The sequence below is a fragment of the Podarcis melisellensis genome (genome assembly GCF_964234715.1).
Source record: "Podarcis melisellensis genome assembly, chromosome: W".
Classification (NCBI taxonomy): domain Eukaryota; kingdom Metazoa; phylum Chordata; class Lepidosauria; order Squamata; family Lacertidae; genus Podarcis; species Podarcis melisellensis.
In genome coordinates, this window is record NC_138535.1 from 9,820,584 (window position 1) to 9,836,178 (window position 15,595).

General features: G+C 47.5%; 1 pseudogene across 1 annotated transcript in view; it reads right to left on the minus strand.

Moving 5' to 3' along the window:
* The window catches only part of LOC309361214 (ensconsin-like), a 225,524-nt pseudogene that overhangs the window by 51,954 nt on the left and 157,975 nt on the right, over nt 1-15,595 (minus strand). Inside the window, exon 10 of the transcript XR_014173427.1 lies at nt 9,361-9,610. The product of XR_014173427.1 is annotated as an ensconsin-like (transcript). The remainder of the gene's footprint in view (nt 1-9,360; nt 9,611-15,595) is intronic.

A 15,595-nucleotide genomic window follows, 5' to 3' on the forward strand; every position in this document is an offset into this window, starting at 1 on the left:
AGAGGGAATATAAAATCAAGGCCTTTGCAGATGACATCGTACTAACCTTAGAAGACCCAAAAAATAGTGTAAAAGAAGCTTTATTAAAGATTGAAGAATTTGGAGTCGTGGCAGGACTTAAGATAAATAAAAATAAAACCAAAATGTTGGTTAAAAATTTAACAAAGGAAGAAATAACAGACTTAGAGAGAAGGACGGAAATTGCAGTAGCCAAGAAAGTGAAGTATCTTGGGATATGGGTCACAGCCAAGAACATAAATTTGTATAAAGATAACTATGATGTCACCTGGAGGAGTATAAAGAAAGACATGGAAATATGGGGGAGGATGAAACTCTCTTTTTTGGGGAGGATAGCGGTTGTCAAAATGAATATTTTGCCTAGAATGCTATTTCTATTCCAGACTATTCCCATACTTAAAGACCTGAAACAATGTAAAGAGTGGCAGAGAGCTTTGGCAAAGTATATCTGGCAGGGGAAAAGGCCACGGATAAAAATGAAAATTTTGATAGATAAAAAAGAAAGAGGGGGTTTTTCTCTCCCGGACCTAAGTTTATATTACGAAGCGGCCTGTATACTTTGGTTAAAAGATTGGATTAAACTGGAGAATAGAGACCTGCTGGATTTAGAAGGTTTTAATAATTGGTACGGATGGCATTCGTGCCTTTGGTATGGGAAAGCGAAGGCTCACAAGAGCTTTCTAAATCATATCTTCAGGGGACCTTTATACCAAACATGGGAAAGGAATAAAAATCTCCTTGAAAAAAAGACCCCATGGTGGATCTCACCGATTGAGGTATTAACGGTGAAGAAAACAAATATGGAGGGGAAAAACGCCACCTACGAAGAAATGTTAAGAAAAACAGATCAAGGGCCAAGACTTAGACCTTATGAAGAGATAAAAAATCTATTCACTGGGTGGTTGCAATACCATCAGGTGAATGATTTGTTAAAAGAGGACAAGAAGAAGTTGGGTTTTGAGGACAAAAAATCAAAATTCAATGTAGAAGTAATAGAAGGTAAAAACAAAACCCTATCTAGAACCTATGATATACTATTAGAGTGGTACACAAAGGACGAGGAGGTCAAAGAGGCAATGATTAAATGGGCAATTGATTTTGGTTATAACATCGACTTTGAAAGGTGGTTGGAAGTGTGGAACCGCAACATAAAGTTTACAGCATGTATGTCCCTGAGAGAAAATATTTGGAAGATGCTATACAGGTGGTATCACACCCCTGTGAAGTTGGCCAAAATGTATAGATTAAAGGATAAGAAATGCTGGAAATGTGGGGAGGTGGAGGGTGACCTATATCATCTATGGTGGACATGCAAAAGGGTGAAAGGCTTTTGGGAATTGATTTACAATGAGCTTAAAAAAATATTTAAATACACCTTCCCCAAAAGACCCGAAGCCTTTTTGCTGGGAATGTTGGATAAAGAGATCAAAAAAGAAGATAGAACGATATTCCTCTATGCCACCACAGCAGCGAGAATTCTGTTGGCACAATATTGGAAAGTGGAAACTATCCCCAATATAAATGATTGGCAAATTAAAATGATAAAATATGCTGAGCTTGATAAATTAACAGGTAAAATAAGAGACCATGATGAACAGAAATCTCTGAAAAATTGGAGTAAATACTGGAACTACATTGGAATGAATGTTTAATGTGATTGGCGGGGTCAGAACAATACTACCAGCGTGTGAATTTAGGTTTACAGATCAAAAATCAAATACGTGAATGGAAGTAAATATTTGATACTTACCAAAAGGATGGAAGGAAGTCCAGGAGGGTTTTTTTTCCCCCTTCTTTTTTTTCTTTCTTTTTTTCCCCCTCCTTTTTTGTGAAGTAGCCGGATTAATCTCTCTTTGTATAGTTAGAGAGAGGAAAAAAGTTTGGCTTGTATATTTTTATTTTTTTCTTGTTGTAATTTTTTCTTTTGTATTTGTTTGTATCTGTTTGTATGCTTGTTATGTATATAATGTTAATAAAAATGTATTTGGGGAAAAAAAAGAAATAAAAGCATGTAAATACGTTTCTGTCTATCTCTTTCCCCTGCCTGGGGGGGAGGGCAGGAAAGAGTGGTGTGTTCTTCTCATGTTTGAGAAGAATCGCCGGTCGAGACCTTGCCTGCGCTTGCTGGGGAATGCAGCCAGGGAGGTCAACAGGGAATCAAGCCGGGTGCCTGGGACTGCTGCCAGCTTCTCCTGAGAAGGGCTTGAATTTCCCGACATGGTTGTCCTAGGGGATTTTAACATCCATGCTGACACGACCTTACAAGGGGCCGCTCGGGACTTCGTGGAAAGCATGGCCTCCATGGGGCTATCCCTGAATAAGTTTGGCCCAACTCATAGTCATGGACATGCCTTAGACCTGGTGTTCACCTCTAGTGATGTGGGTGATCTGACACTAAGTAAAAGTGAAACAAAAGAAGTGCCATGGTCAGATCACTTCCTGGTGCAACTGGACTTCTCTGTGACCCTTCCCCTCTGCAGGGAGGTGGGACCAATTTGGATGGTCCGCCCCTGCCACTTAATGGAGCCCAAATGTTTTCCAGAGAGTGGTAGGGGATGCTTTATCCCATGTTGATGGCCTTTCAGCTGATTCCCTGGTGGCCCGCTGGAATGCGGAGTTAACCAGGGCTATCGACTGTCTGGCTCCGAAGCGCCCTCTCCGACTGCAGGGAGCCCGGACAGCCCCATGGTTTTCTTCGGAGCTGAGGGCGATGAAACAATCGCTGAGATGGCCAGAGCGTTGGTGGCAGAAAACTCACTCCGAATCTGACCGGACACAGGTTAGAGCTCAACGTTGAGCCTACCAAGTGGCGATAGTGACGGCGAAGAAGACCTTCTTCATCGCCTCTATTGCATCTGCAGAAAATAGTAGCAGGAGACTCTTTCAGGTGGTCCGCAATTTAACGGAACCACCTTTACCCCCGGGGCCTTGTAAAGACCCCAAGATCTCCTGCAACGATTTTGCAAAGTTTTTTGCAGATAAAATCAATCATATTCCAAAGGAGCTAGACACCACCGTGGGAGCAGGGCTGGGGTGGGAGAGTGCTAGAGCCCTGTCTGGTCAAGCTGCATGGAATCAGTTTCAATCTGTTACCCCCGTGGATGTGGACAGGCTGCTTGGACGCATGAAACCAACCACCTGTCTCCTTGATCCTTGCCCATCCTGGCTAATAAAAGCAAGCCGGGAAGGACTGGGTGATGGGCTCTGTGGGGTGGTGAATGCTACTCTCTGTGAGGGAACATTCCCAGATCCGCTGAAAGAGGCGGTCATTAAACCGCTTCTTTAAAAACCACCTTTAGACCTGGCCAGTATGGCCAACTATCGCCCAGTTTCAAATCTTTCATTCTTGGGCAAGGTGATTGAGCGCGTGGTTGCTGAACAACTCCAGGCACGCCTGGAGGATGGGGACCATTTGGATCCCTTCCAATCGGGATTCAGGCCTCATCATGGGACTGAAACTGCCTTGGTCGCGCTGGTTGATGATCTCCGGCGAGCTAGGGACAAAGGTGAGAGTTGTTTCCTAGTTCTGCTGGATCTCTCAGAGGCCTTTAACCATGCAATAGAGGCGGTGAAGAAATTCTTCTTCGCCGTCGCTATCGCCACTTGGTAGGCTCGACGTTGAGCTCTAACCTGTGTCCGGTCAGATTTGGAATGAGTTATCCGCCACCGGCGCTCTAGCCGTCTCAACGATTGTTTCATTGCCCTCAGATCCGTGGAAAACCACGGGGCTCTCCGGGCTCCATGCAATCGGAGAGGGCGCTTCGGAGCCAAACAGTCAATAGCCCTGGTTAACTCCACATTCCAGCGGGCCACCAGGGAATCAGCTGAAAGGCCATCAACATGGGATAAAGCATCCCCTACCACTCTCTGGAAACCATTTGGATCCATTAAGTGGCGGGGGCGGACCATCCGAATTGGTCCCACCTCCCTGCAGAGGGGAAGGGTCACAGAGAAGTCCAGTTGCACCAGGAAGTGATCTGACCATGGCACTTCTTTCGTTTCGCTTTTACTTAGTGTCAGATCACCAACATCCATAGAGGTAAACACCAGGTCCAAGGCATGTCCGCGGCTATGGGTTGGGCCAGACTTATTCAGGGACAGCCCCATGGAGGCCATGCTTTCCACGAAGTCCCGAGCTGCCCCTTGTAAGGTCGTGTCAGCATGGATGTTAAAATCTCCTAGGACGACCAAGCTAGGTGTCTCCAGGAGAACATCCGCCACGACCTGAAGCAGCTCGGGCAGGGAATCCTTGGTGCAGCAGGGAGGTTGGTACACCAAAAGGAATCCTGTACTGCCCCTATTGCCCAACTTCCAGAACATGCACTCGGAAAACTGGGTCTTCCCAATAGGACGCCTGGTGCAAACTAATGACTTTCTAAAAATCACTGCAACCCCCCCTCCCCGCCCACATGACCTGGGTTGCTGTGCGTAAGAGAAACCTGGTGGACAAGCAGCGGCAAGGACAGGCCCATCTGCTTCATCCAACCAAGTCTCTGTTACACATGCCACGTCAAGTCCTCCATCCATGACCAAGTCATGGATGGCAGTGGTCTTATGAATCATTGACCTGGCATTGCACAGCAGCACCTTCAGGTCATGTGGGTATCCCTTGCTGATTCTAGTATCCATCCGGTCAGGACCAGACCCGGAGGCAGGGATAGTCCTCAGACAACGACTAAATCTGCCTCCTCTGTAATGACATGGTCTGGTCTTAGCGTAACTCCTCCTCCTACCCGTGATCACTGAGATCGGTTGTCCCAGTGCATCCCCCCCTGTGGAACATGCCCCAGCCATTTTGTGGGCTGGGGCCCACTCCCCGGCAGCCCTGACCCCTCCCCCTAAGAACAAAATAACAACTTAAACAAACAAACAAAACCAATAAAACAATACAAACAAAAAAATGTAAAAATTACAAAAACATCAAAATAAAAAAGATAATTCCCCAAACCCAACCAAACATCCATCCCACCCCCACCCCCCACATACAAAAAATCCAAAAGAAAATTTTAAAAAACATTTTAAAAACGCTCTGTGCCCCTCCTGCAGTAACAACTGTCCTAGTGAGGCCTGTCAGGCCCTGCCCTGGGCCAGATGGTAAGTGGCAGAAAGGAGCAGGGCCCTCAGGGACTCACTCAGGGGAGTCCTCCTGGGCAGCAGGCAGCAAGCACCAAGCAGTCCTTGTGAGGCTTCAGGCCCCGCCCCAGGCCAGATGGTAAGTGGCAAGAGCAGGGCCCTCAGGGACTCACTCAGGGGAGTCCTCCTGGGCAGCAGGCAGCAAGCACCAAGCAGTCCTTGTGAGGCTTCAGGCCCCGCCCCAGGCCAGATGGTAAGTGGCAGAAAGGAGCAGGGCCCTCAGGGACTCACTCAGGGGAGTCCTCCTGGGCAGCAGGCAGCAAGCAGCACGCAGCCCTTATGAGGCTTCAGGCCCCGCCCCAGGCCAGATGGTAAGTGGCAAGAGCAGGGCCCTCAGGGACTCACTCAGGGGAGTCCTCCTGGGCAGCAGGCAGCAAGCACCAAGCAGTCCTTATGAGGCTTGCCTTGCCCTGTGCTTTTGTCAGTACCTGCACAGGTGAGGCCACACCCACCTCTAGTCACATGTAGAGGAAGTCTGTCCCAGCCCAGAGGGAAACAGGAAGTTTACCTGCTGGCTGGACAAACATCCGTCCCCATGTCTAAACATGTTCACTCTAGGAATGTTGTACTTGACTGCTCTTGTGTTTCACATCCCACAGAGACGAGGGGCCGAAGATGGAGGGTGGCAACTCAGGTAGGAAGGTGTAGGAGGCCGGCGGCTCTGCAAGGAAAACATGCGTGTCTGAAGCCAGGGGTGTATTTGCCCAAAACGTGATGAAGGGACAGGCTACCCAAGCCTGAACACAGAATTACCTAAAACAGGCCCCAGGCCCAATAAGCCCCCAAATTCTTTAGAAATTCTTTCCTCAAGAGTCTATTAGCTGAAGTGCATTAACCGGATAACAGGAACCAGGCTGTACAAACATAGCCGTCTCCCTTATCAATCCATGGAGGCTTAATGATGTATGGCCTTGTCAATTCCAGGTGAAAGGGGAATGGAAGATCCAGGCCTTATCTTATAGGCTGTAAACATCCTGACCACAAGCCTTGCCTGACAGGCCTGTCAATCAGCCTGCACCCCCGGAGATGACGCCAGGGGCACCCCACAGTAACCTTCTCCTTGACCCAAGATTAGCACACAGGAACTGTTCCTGTTCCTGCTCAAGGATGCTCAAGGATGTCAACTTACGAGTATGAGCTCATGAGGTCTGGATTCCTGGGAAGGGGGAGGGAGGTGTCTGGAGGGGATATATACTGAATGAAATTCCTGTTTCTTTTGTGCTTGCTGTGGCTGACCACGCAGTGGCTTTTCTGCTATTCCGGAAAGCAGAGAATAAAAACCTCATTCTCTTTACCAACCCCGGTGTCGTTTTGGCTCTTTCCTCCCTCCCCCTGGGAGCAAAGCAGACCCCGATCGAAACGGAAAAGGCTACAGTGAAATATTGTCAAACGGAGCAAGCGGACACGTAACATTTAGCGTGCTCTATGTAATAGCGAGGAGGAGGGGAAGATGAACCATTGAGACTTGCACTAGACTAAGAGGGACATCCAACTCTCAGTAGACTGCGATCTACTCACAGTGTATGAAAACTGGCAGGGATCGATCGGTTGTCGTTGGGTGGGCCAAAGTTCTGGAGGTTTTTTTCCAGAAGCAAATGAATAAATGGAACGGAATATATGAATGAATGAAACATGAATGAATGAAACAGAATATATGAATGAATGAAACAGAATATATGAATTAATGAAACAGAATATATGAATAAATGAAATGGAATATATGAATGAATGGAACTGAAGGAGCATTGTGATATTCACAGAACATAATCAAAAGCTGATTATATAAAACACAGTAGAGGGTCCTGAATCCCCAGTCCGACAGTGGAACTTAATCGGATGGCCCACTTTTTTGCAAGGAAGCAAAAGTCGCTGAGCTTTCTTGGGAAAGGCAAAATTGTTGAGCTTTTTAGGAAGGCAAGGTTGTTCAGCTTTTCTTAGGAAGCCAGAGGCCAGAGCGATTGAGCTTTTTTTTAGGAAGCAGTAGTGGAGCTGTAGCCTTATTGGAGTTCACCGATTGGGTCTGCGTTGCTCCGGGACAGGAGGAAGGAAGTCAAATGACACCGAGGTTGGTTCAAATAAAGAGTTTATTCTGCTCTCTGGATAGCAGAAGGCACTTGCGTGGTGAGTCCACAGCAAGTCCAAAGAAATCAGAGATTACATGCAGTATATATATCCTCCAGGCACCCTCTCCCTCCTTCCCCAGGAATCCAACCACGTCAGCCTATGTACGTAGGTTGACATTACATATGTTCTTGCTCTGGTATTCTTAACCATAAAAGGGTATTCTTTCCTGTACTTCTGACCATAAAAGGATCTTCTTCTTCCTACTCTTATCTTGGAGGAAGAGGTCGTCATCTCCGAGAACACGCTCTGGCGTTCTTCCCGGACTTAGGTCTGTGCGTCTTTTGTGGTCAGGACATAAGATAAGGCACAGACGTGTCTTCTCTGTTCTACTGGTACAGTCAGGGTCATCCCTTGCCGTGACTGATAAAGGAGAGAGTTTGTTTATACAGCTGTGTCCTTGTTATGCATTTGCTCAACAGCTGAAATTTTATGCATTTTAGAGTGCTCTCTTGGAGAAACAAGAAAGGGGGGGGGGTTGAGTCAGTTTTAAACTGACTGCACAGAAACCCATTCCTTCAGAGCTTTAAAAAACAACAACGGGGGGGGGGGGGAGGAGACCAGAGATCGGCCAGGAACACCCCGTGATCTACCTGTTGGATGTGCCTGATGTAACATTGAGCGTGCTCTACATAATAGCTAAGGGGCGGAGGGAAGCCCTCCAGGAGAATCATGCTTCCAAATCATGTGCATTTGACATCAAATGTAGCAGCCAAGCAACCCACTCACCTGTGGCTGCTGGTAGAGAGAGATGCCTCCACCAAGTGCCTGGGTCAAACTCCTTTTTCTGCTAAGGTAGCCCCTAAGTCCTCCAGGGAGACAAATGCCCAAGACATCTCCGAAATGTCTCTTTTTTGAGAGGTGACAGAGGGTGTGTCCATCCTGCTCACAGGGGTAGAGGATGTGCTCCTTATGCACAGGGGCAAGGAGGGGAGACAATTGAGGCATTCATTCCGCATTGTTTTAAGTTTCCCTCGGGGGGACCAAAAGTGACTCTTTGTCCCCTAAGCAACTGTGCACGCAATGAAACCAACTTTTCAGGGGAACTTACACCGCTCTCTTCCTCAGTCAGAGGTCACAACACCTGAGAAATCCATTTTTTCCCCTTGGTATTAGTAGAACCACAAGCTTCAGAAGTGCCAACTTAGCACAGTTCCAAAGGCATCAGACATGGGAAATCAAGACTTAACTAATATACCCTGTATATTTGCTAATTGATTTTCAAATTGAGCCTTGTGGGCCGGATTTAGAAGGCGATTGGGCTGGATCTGGCCCCGGGGCCTTAGTTTGCCTACCCATGATCTAAAGCCCTGAGACTGTTGGATGCTGGCAAGAAGATATGCAGAGGCAAGTCAGTAAGAAGTCAAACCATTTTTGTGTTTAATTACTCATTCTGATGAAACAAAAGCCAATTATACATCACCTGCTACGCTTCCTATAGAGACGGGGGTGGCGATGTGGTCTAACCCCTGAGCCTCTTGGGCTTGCCGATCGGAAGGTTGGTGGTTCGAATCCCGGCGACGGGCTGAGCTCCCTTCGTTCTGCCCCAGCTCCTGCCAACCTAGCAGTTCGAAAGTGTGCCGGTGTGAGTAGATAAATAGGCACCGCTGAGGCGGGAAGGTAAACGGCATTCTGTGCACTCTGGTTTCTGTCGTGCACCAGAAACCTGCTGGGTTTAGTCCTGCTGGCCGCCATTTAGTCCTGCTGGCCGCACAACACGGAAAGCTGTCTGCGGACAGACACCGGCTCCCTCGGCCTGAAAGTGAGAGGAACGCCGCAACCCCATAGCCGCCTTGGAATGGACTTATGTGAAAACTATTAAGAAACTACGCTAATTTTGTTCACCAACTAGAATTGCTGAGAAAATAAATATCAACAGATGCAAAAATCAACGGTGCTATACATGTTTGACCACATTTAGTCATGGGGCATTCCTGAAAGCTCATCTGTAACAGCAGATAAATGTACCATTGTCCAAAGGCTCTGGCAACCATTCTTCCAGTGAGGAAAACCTTTGAGCGAGACCCGGGAAGGGAAGAAGAGTGGATCAACAGGCGAGCAGATCAACTTTTGCGCAGGTTCTCTTACCTTCTTTGCTCTTGGGAGCAGCTGCAGCCAGTTTTCTCTCCAAGGAGGGGTGCAGAACGGCCGCTGAGCCAGGATCCTGACCCTTGGGATCCTCCACCCTCTCCTTTGGTAGACACGCTAGGTCACTTTCCTTTTGGCAACGTTAATGATGTTCGGGGTGATGGACAGACGCTGGATTGGCGCTGGCTTGGAGACCAAAACAGGAGATGGTGGCCACTGTCTTTTGGGTGAACTTGGATGAGACTTTTGTCTGATGAGAAAAAGGGATCAATCAGAGAACTGGACTGCACGGAAACATGTACAGCCACTGTATTTTCCTGTGTATAAGACGACCCCTATTTTTGGAGCCCAAAATGAAGAAATAAATAATGGCAACATTCCATGTACAAGACAACCCCCAATTTTAAACTTAAGAAATTTGGGGTGAAATATAGTCTTATACAGTGGTACCTCTGGATGCGAATGGGATCCGTTCCAGAGCCCCGTTCGCATCCTGAAGTGAAAGCAACCCACGTCTGCAATTTGCCGCTTCCACGCATGACATCATTTTGAGCGTCTGTGCATGTGCGAGCGGCGAAACCCGGAAGTAACATTTTCTGTTACTTCCGGGTTGCCACGGAGCGCAACCCAAAAATGCTCAACCTGAAGCACATTTAAGCGGAGGTATGACTGTAAATGGGAAAATACAGTATATTCTGGGGCAGGCAACTCCTTAGCTCCTAAATCTTGAGAAAATATGGGAAGTTCTGACTCCGGGGTTAAGGCTGCATTTAAATAGGTCCAGGTCTATGGCGATTGCGTAGCTATTGGATGGAGCCTGGCACACTTCCTTGAGCCGCTCTGCTCTCCGTCAGCTACTTGTAGCAGAGTTACCGCAGTGTAGAAACTGGTGCAGTGCGTGTGTGACAAATCAGGCTGCAGACGAGCGTTCTAGCTTATCTCTTTCAGTCTTTAATCGTGTAGAAAAACGATATAAATCAGACCCGGTGAACAAGCACACATTTTGCTGTCTCACCGCCGGAAAGACGGAAGAACACTGAACACACAGAGAAAAAACACTCCCCTCTGTGAAAACCTGGCCACGCCTCAGAATGTGAGACGTCACTCAGAACTTCTTAACCCTGTAAGTTCTGATTCTCTCCACACCCCTCTCGTCTCGCATCCTGAGGGAAACTGTGAACATACATTTACAGACCTCTGAGAGTTCAACCCCCTTCACATTGCCTTTCGCCCCTTCCTGGCGTCTTTGTCAGGCAACTGTTGAACCTCCTCAAAACTCCCAGGTTCGCACTGTGCGAAACCAACCCACACACTGGTGGCCTGAAACTTCTCAGGTGGAATTCCCTTCGTTGCTCGAGCGGATCGCCTGAGCACAAACTCAGGTGCTTCTTCTGACCCACTGGGGCCAGCAAGTGTGTCCTCTACATCAGAAGACTCCCCCTCTGACTTAGTGCGTCTTCGGGCTTTCTGCATTATGCTAACAGGAGACGAAGGCTCACTCTTGGGCTCTCTTTTAACAACCTGTGGAGATGCCCAACCCTGTTCTTGACCCTGGTCATCGACCTGGTCCTCATCAACAGGTTCAGCCTCTGGCTCTCCCTCATCCTCAGAATCAGACAGACATTCTGAGAGAACGTCAGGATTCGCATTGCGCCTTGACCAACCATCCTGTTCACAGAACTCAGCATGTTTGCTGATCAGAAGCTTGGTCTGATCACCTTCTGGATATGCAAACCTCCACCCCTTTGTCACAGGTTCATACCCACAGAAGATCATTTTCTGGAACCTAGGGCCACCTTGCTTTTGTTGAGCTTTTGGCACCGGCACTAAGGCCGGTGACCCGAACACACGGAAGAAATGCACCTTCGGCTTCTCTCCGTAGAGCACAAAATGTGGGGTTTCACCTACCACTGAATTGTAGGACCTGTTAGTCGTAAATGTCACCGTCCTTATCGCCTCCCCCAAAAAACTTTGAGGCAAACCAGAGTCACACAGTAAAACTTGTTGCTTGAACCAGAGCTTTACTTCTCAGTTCTGCCACTCCCCTCTCCTGAGGAGAAGTAGCACCCGTCACTTTGTGACGTATCCCTTTCTGGCGAAAGAACTTCTGCAGAGCATGTTGGAATTCTGCCTCGGTTAGAGGAATGTGCCTCCAGCGTAGGCACCGGCAGATATTCCTTGGCGACCTCCCCGCTGCTACTCCCGGCAGATAAGCAGCTAGGTCTCGGCGATTCTTCTCAGATGTGTGAGAGGAACACACCGTTCTTCCTCTCTCCCCTTTGGTGTCCCCCAGGGAGGGGAAAGAAGCAGACAGAAATCTATTTACATCTTTTATTCCTGTCTTTCATATCAGTACAGAGAAACATGTCTGCACTCCATAGCAGTTAGAAGAAACTCCACCCATGTACTTCCAGTACGGGTCATATGACACACACACACTGAGCTAACATCCGGTGCTCAGTACAGAATGGACTGCCCCTTTGTTCCCATGACAACAGTCACAAACATCCTGTCTGGCTTTCCAGCCACAAGCAGCTGCCTTAGCCTTTGCTTGAGCCTTTGCTTGCTGCAGCATTGGTGCTTTATGATAACATACTCCCCCTAAAGTATCAATGCGTGCTGCGAGCAAAGCGTCATCCAGAGAAGAAAACAAACAGTTGTTATACTTATAACATTCCCCTGTTGTTTCAGTTCCACCCTTGGAACTACCCGCCACTGGTTTTACCAATGTACCTCTCTGGTTGTGTGACTTCCAAGGAATGAGTGCTTCTGCATTACCTTGGTTAACAACTCCCTGTTGTGCCTTTGTCTCTGACTCAGACACAGCTTCAATCTGTCCTTGGTCGTTTACAACAGCAACACATGCAATAGCTAGGTTTGCAAACTCTTGTGAAAACCTCTTGGGTGGTACACCCTTCGTTGCTCTCTCAGACCTACGTAAGAAGTGCTGCTCTTCCCTGCTTTCTGGTGCAGCCTCTGAACTCTCTGGAGAACCAGTACTAAGCTTAATCAGTGGTTCATCCTCCTCTTCTGAGGGTCTAGTCATTATGTGAGATTTCCTCTCAATAACTGTGACAACTGAGCTCCCAGAGCTATCGCTGTCATCATCAGTACTACTGAACTCAATAAGATCAAAATCGTCATCATCATCATCAGAATCATCTCCAGTGGGAAATGTGTGAACAATCACTCTCTCCTGTTCAGGAGCACTCTCTAGAAATTTTGTGAGAATCACCTGACCAGATTCAGACAAAATTACTCTGTAGAGACCCTTTTCATAACCCACAAAAATGCCTCTGGCATTCTTTACCCCACTTGGAGTTTCTGTTCTCACCTGAGACCCAAAAACCTTGAAATGGGCAACTGAAGGTTTTCTATGGAACAGTTTCTCAAAAGGAGAACATCCCAACTCTTTTGAAACCTTTCTCAACCACGTATAACAAAATGACATTAACGACTCAGCCCAGTACTCATGTGGCAGATGTGAACTTAGCAATTGCGCCTCCATTCCATTTTGCAATTCTTTGTTCACCCTAACACAAACACATCTTTTCCAAGCTTCTTCGGAGCTAGCAATTTTGTGTCTTATCCCTTTCTTCTTCAGGAACCTCTGGAAATCCTGTGAAAGAAACAGTGGCATCTCATCTGTACAAAGACAAGCAATGTTAGCATCATGCATATTTTTAACCTTGTCACAAAACTCTTTAAACCTTTCTAAGGCTTCTTTTGGTTTCTGCAAAAGATAAATCCAGACATAATTTGTGAAAGAATCCACACACACAAGGTAATATTTTGCATTGCCTCTAGATGGTGCTAGAGGACCAATCACATCAGCATACACCCGCTGAAATGCTCTGTCGACCCTCGAGGTCACCTTCTTGGTGTTCTCCTTGGTCAGACCTGCAAAAGAGATCACGTTAGAATCACAAGAATTACATTCCATGTAATCACTTTGATCAAAAGTCAACAAATACAGTCCATCTTTCTCTTTGGCAGAAAGATACAACTCTCCATCTTTGTAGATCTCGCAGTTCTCATCATCATAGGACAGTTTTAGTCCCTTCTTGGCAATCTGCGAAGCGCTCAGCAGATTGAACTTTAATTCTGGAACCAAATAAACATTGTTTATAGTCAAGTTCAGACTTTCAAGATACACAGTTCCAATTCCGGTGGCTTCCAGCTCTTGACCGTTGGCTTGTTGCACAGCGAAGCTTTGCTTCTTAAACGTAGAAAATAGTCCTCTGTGTCGACACATATGAACCGACGCTCCAGCATCGATAACTAAGAAGTTCCCCGCTTCTGGTGTGGCTTTTAGCGACATCAAAGCCTTTGCAGTCTTTGCCTTTGGCTTGGTATGACTTTTGTCTGACGCCTCAGACTTTATGGAGCTTCCCTTGGCTCCTTTGTTCTGACGTGGCTTCTTACAGTACTGCTGAAGATGCCCAGTCTGGCCACAATTGTAACATCGGACAACGTTGAATGCTACAGCATTTTCTCCAGTAGCAACAGCAGTGGGGGTGTCAGAACTCCGTTCTTGTCTCCCCCTGTCCTTGACCTCCAGGGCAGCAAGTCTGTCATGTTCATTAAGCACAACTGCATAGACCCTCTCCGAAGTTAACTGAGCCGCCGGTAGCGAACCAAGCTGACTGGCAACGGATTTGTAAGTCTGATTCAGGCTGTTTATCACCATGAAGCAAAACACTTCCTCCTGCAGACGGAAATTACGTTCCACCATCTGTTGCCGCAGATATTTCATTTCCGTCAGGTGCGCTTGAACATCTCCATCAGGCGCAAGCCTCAGATTGGTCAGCTTCTCAAAATACAGCAACGCTGAAGAACCTGCATCTCTCTGATGTGTCCTTCTCAGTGTGTCCCAAACATCTTTCGCGTGCTCTAAATCCTGTATATGCACAAGCTGCGAGTCTGACACACACAGAATTATAGCCGTTCTGGCCTTCACATTTTGTGACTCCCAAGCACGTGTTGGTGCTGCAGGGATGGGGTTCTCAATCACTTCAAACAGTCTCTGATTCTGCAGCAGGGCCTTCATCTTAATGGACCAGGATGCATAATTATCATTGGTCAAGAGGGGTGGAGAAGGCAGCGCTCCCCCTTTCTTAGCATTCATTTTGAGTCCTTGCATTAACCCTCAAACAGAAGCCTCTAAAATCCAAAAGCTGGTTTGTTTACACTCTTGTGCACCTGGCAGCTCTGACACTGGCTGCGTTGCAAAGTCCAAGAGCTCTTTAGACTCTGTAGCCAAAACATTCCATTGTAACTTTCACTTCTCCTCTCTGAGGCACAGCCTTCACTGAAGGGCGTTGCGTAGCAACAGTGCATTCCTTCCCTTGGACAGGAAAACCACAAGAATGTCTGGAATGCAGGCACTTCTCACTCGGAGCTGTTTTCCCATACGCTGCTCCCCGTGAACCAGAGAATAACTCAAACTGCGTTCACTCTTTTAAGCCCGAAAATCTCATACCTTGGGCTCCTGAGGCTTGGCTGTCAGCTTCTTCTGGTCAGCTTCTGGCTGCAGAAGATCAGCTTTCTCACTTCAGGCTTCCATGGAGCAGATGAAAACAGCAGCTCTGCCACTCTGTTGCAGACTCCCATGGATCAAAGAAACCAGCAACCGGCGTCTGCTACCACTGTTGGAATTCTGCCTCGGTTAGAGGAATGTGCCTCCAGCGTAGGCACCGGCAGATATTCCTTGGCGACCTCCCCGCTGCTACTCCCGGCAGATAAGCAGCTAGGTCTCGGCGATTCTTCTCAGATGTGTGAGAGGAACACACCGTTCTTCGTCTCTCCCCTTTGGTGTCCCCCAGATTTTTATGATAACAGAGCAGACCCAGTAAACTCTGCACATCGGTCACTCTTGACCCCCTTCACCTTGGTGGAGAACCTTAGTTCCACCTCTGCAACCCAGTCTTTGATCAGTTGTGATGCATCTTCTTTCGATTTCAGCGCATAAGACCAACTAACTCGGCTGAAATCATCCTGCAGTGTCAGCACAAACCTGGCCCCGCCCAGACTTGGCTTTGGCATGGGCCCAAAAAGGTCTGTGTGCACAAGCTCAAAAGGTTTTGTGGTTACCCTCTCCACCCTGGGATAACTGCACCCTTTTACCTTTGCCATTTTGCATGCCCTACAATTTAGGGATCTGCCACATTCCTTTATTTTGCACCCTTTAGTGCACTCTTGCAACATCTGGATCTCTTCCAAAGAACCATGTGAC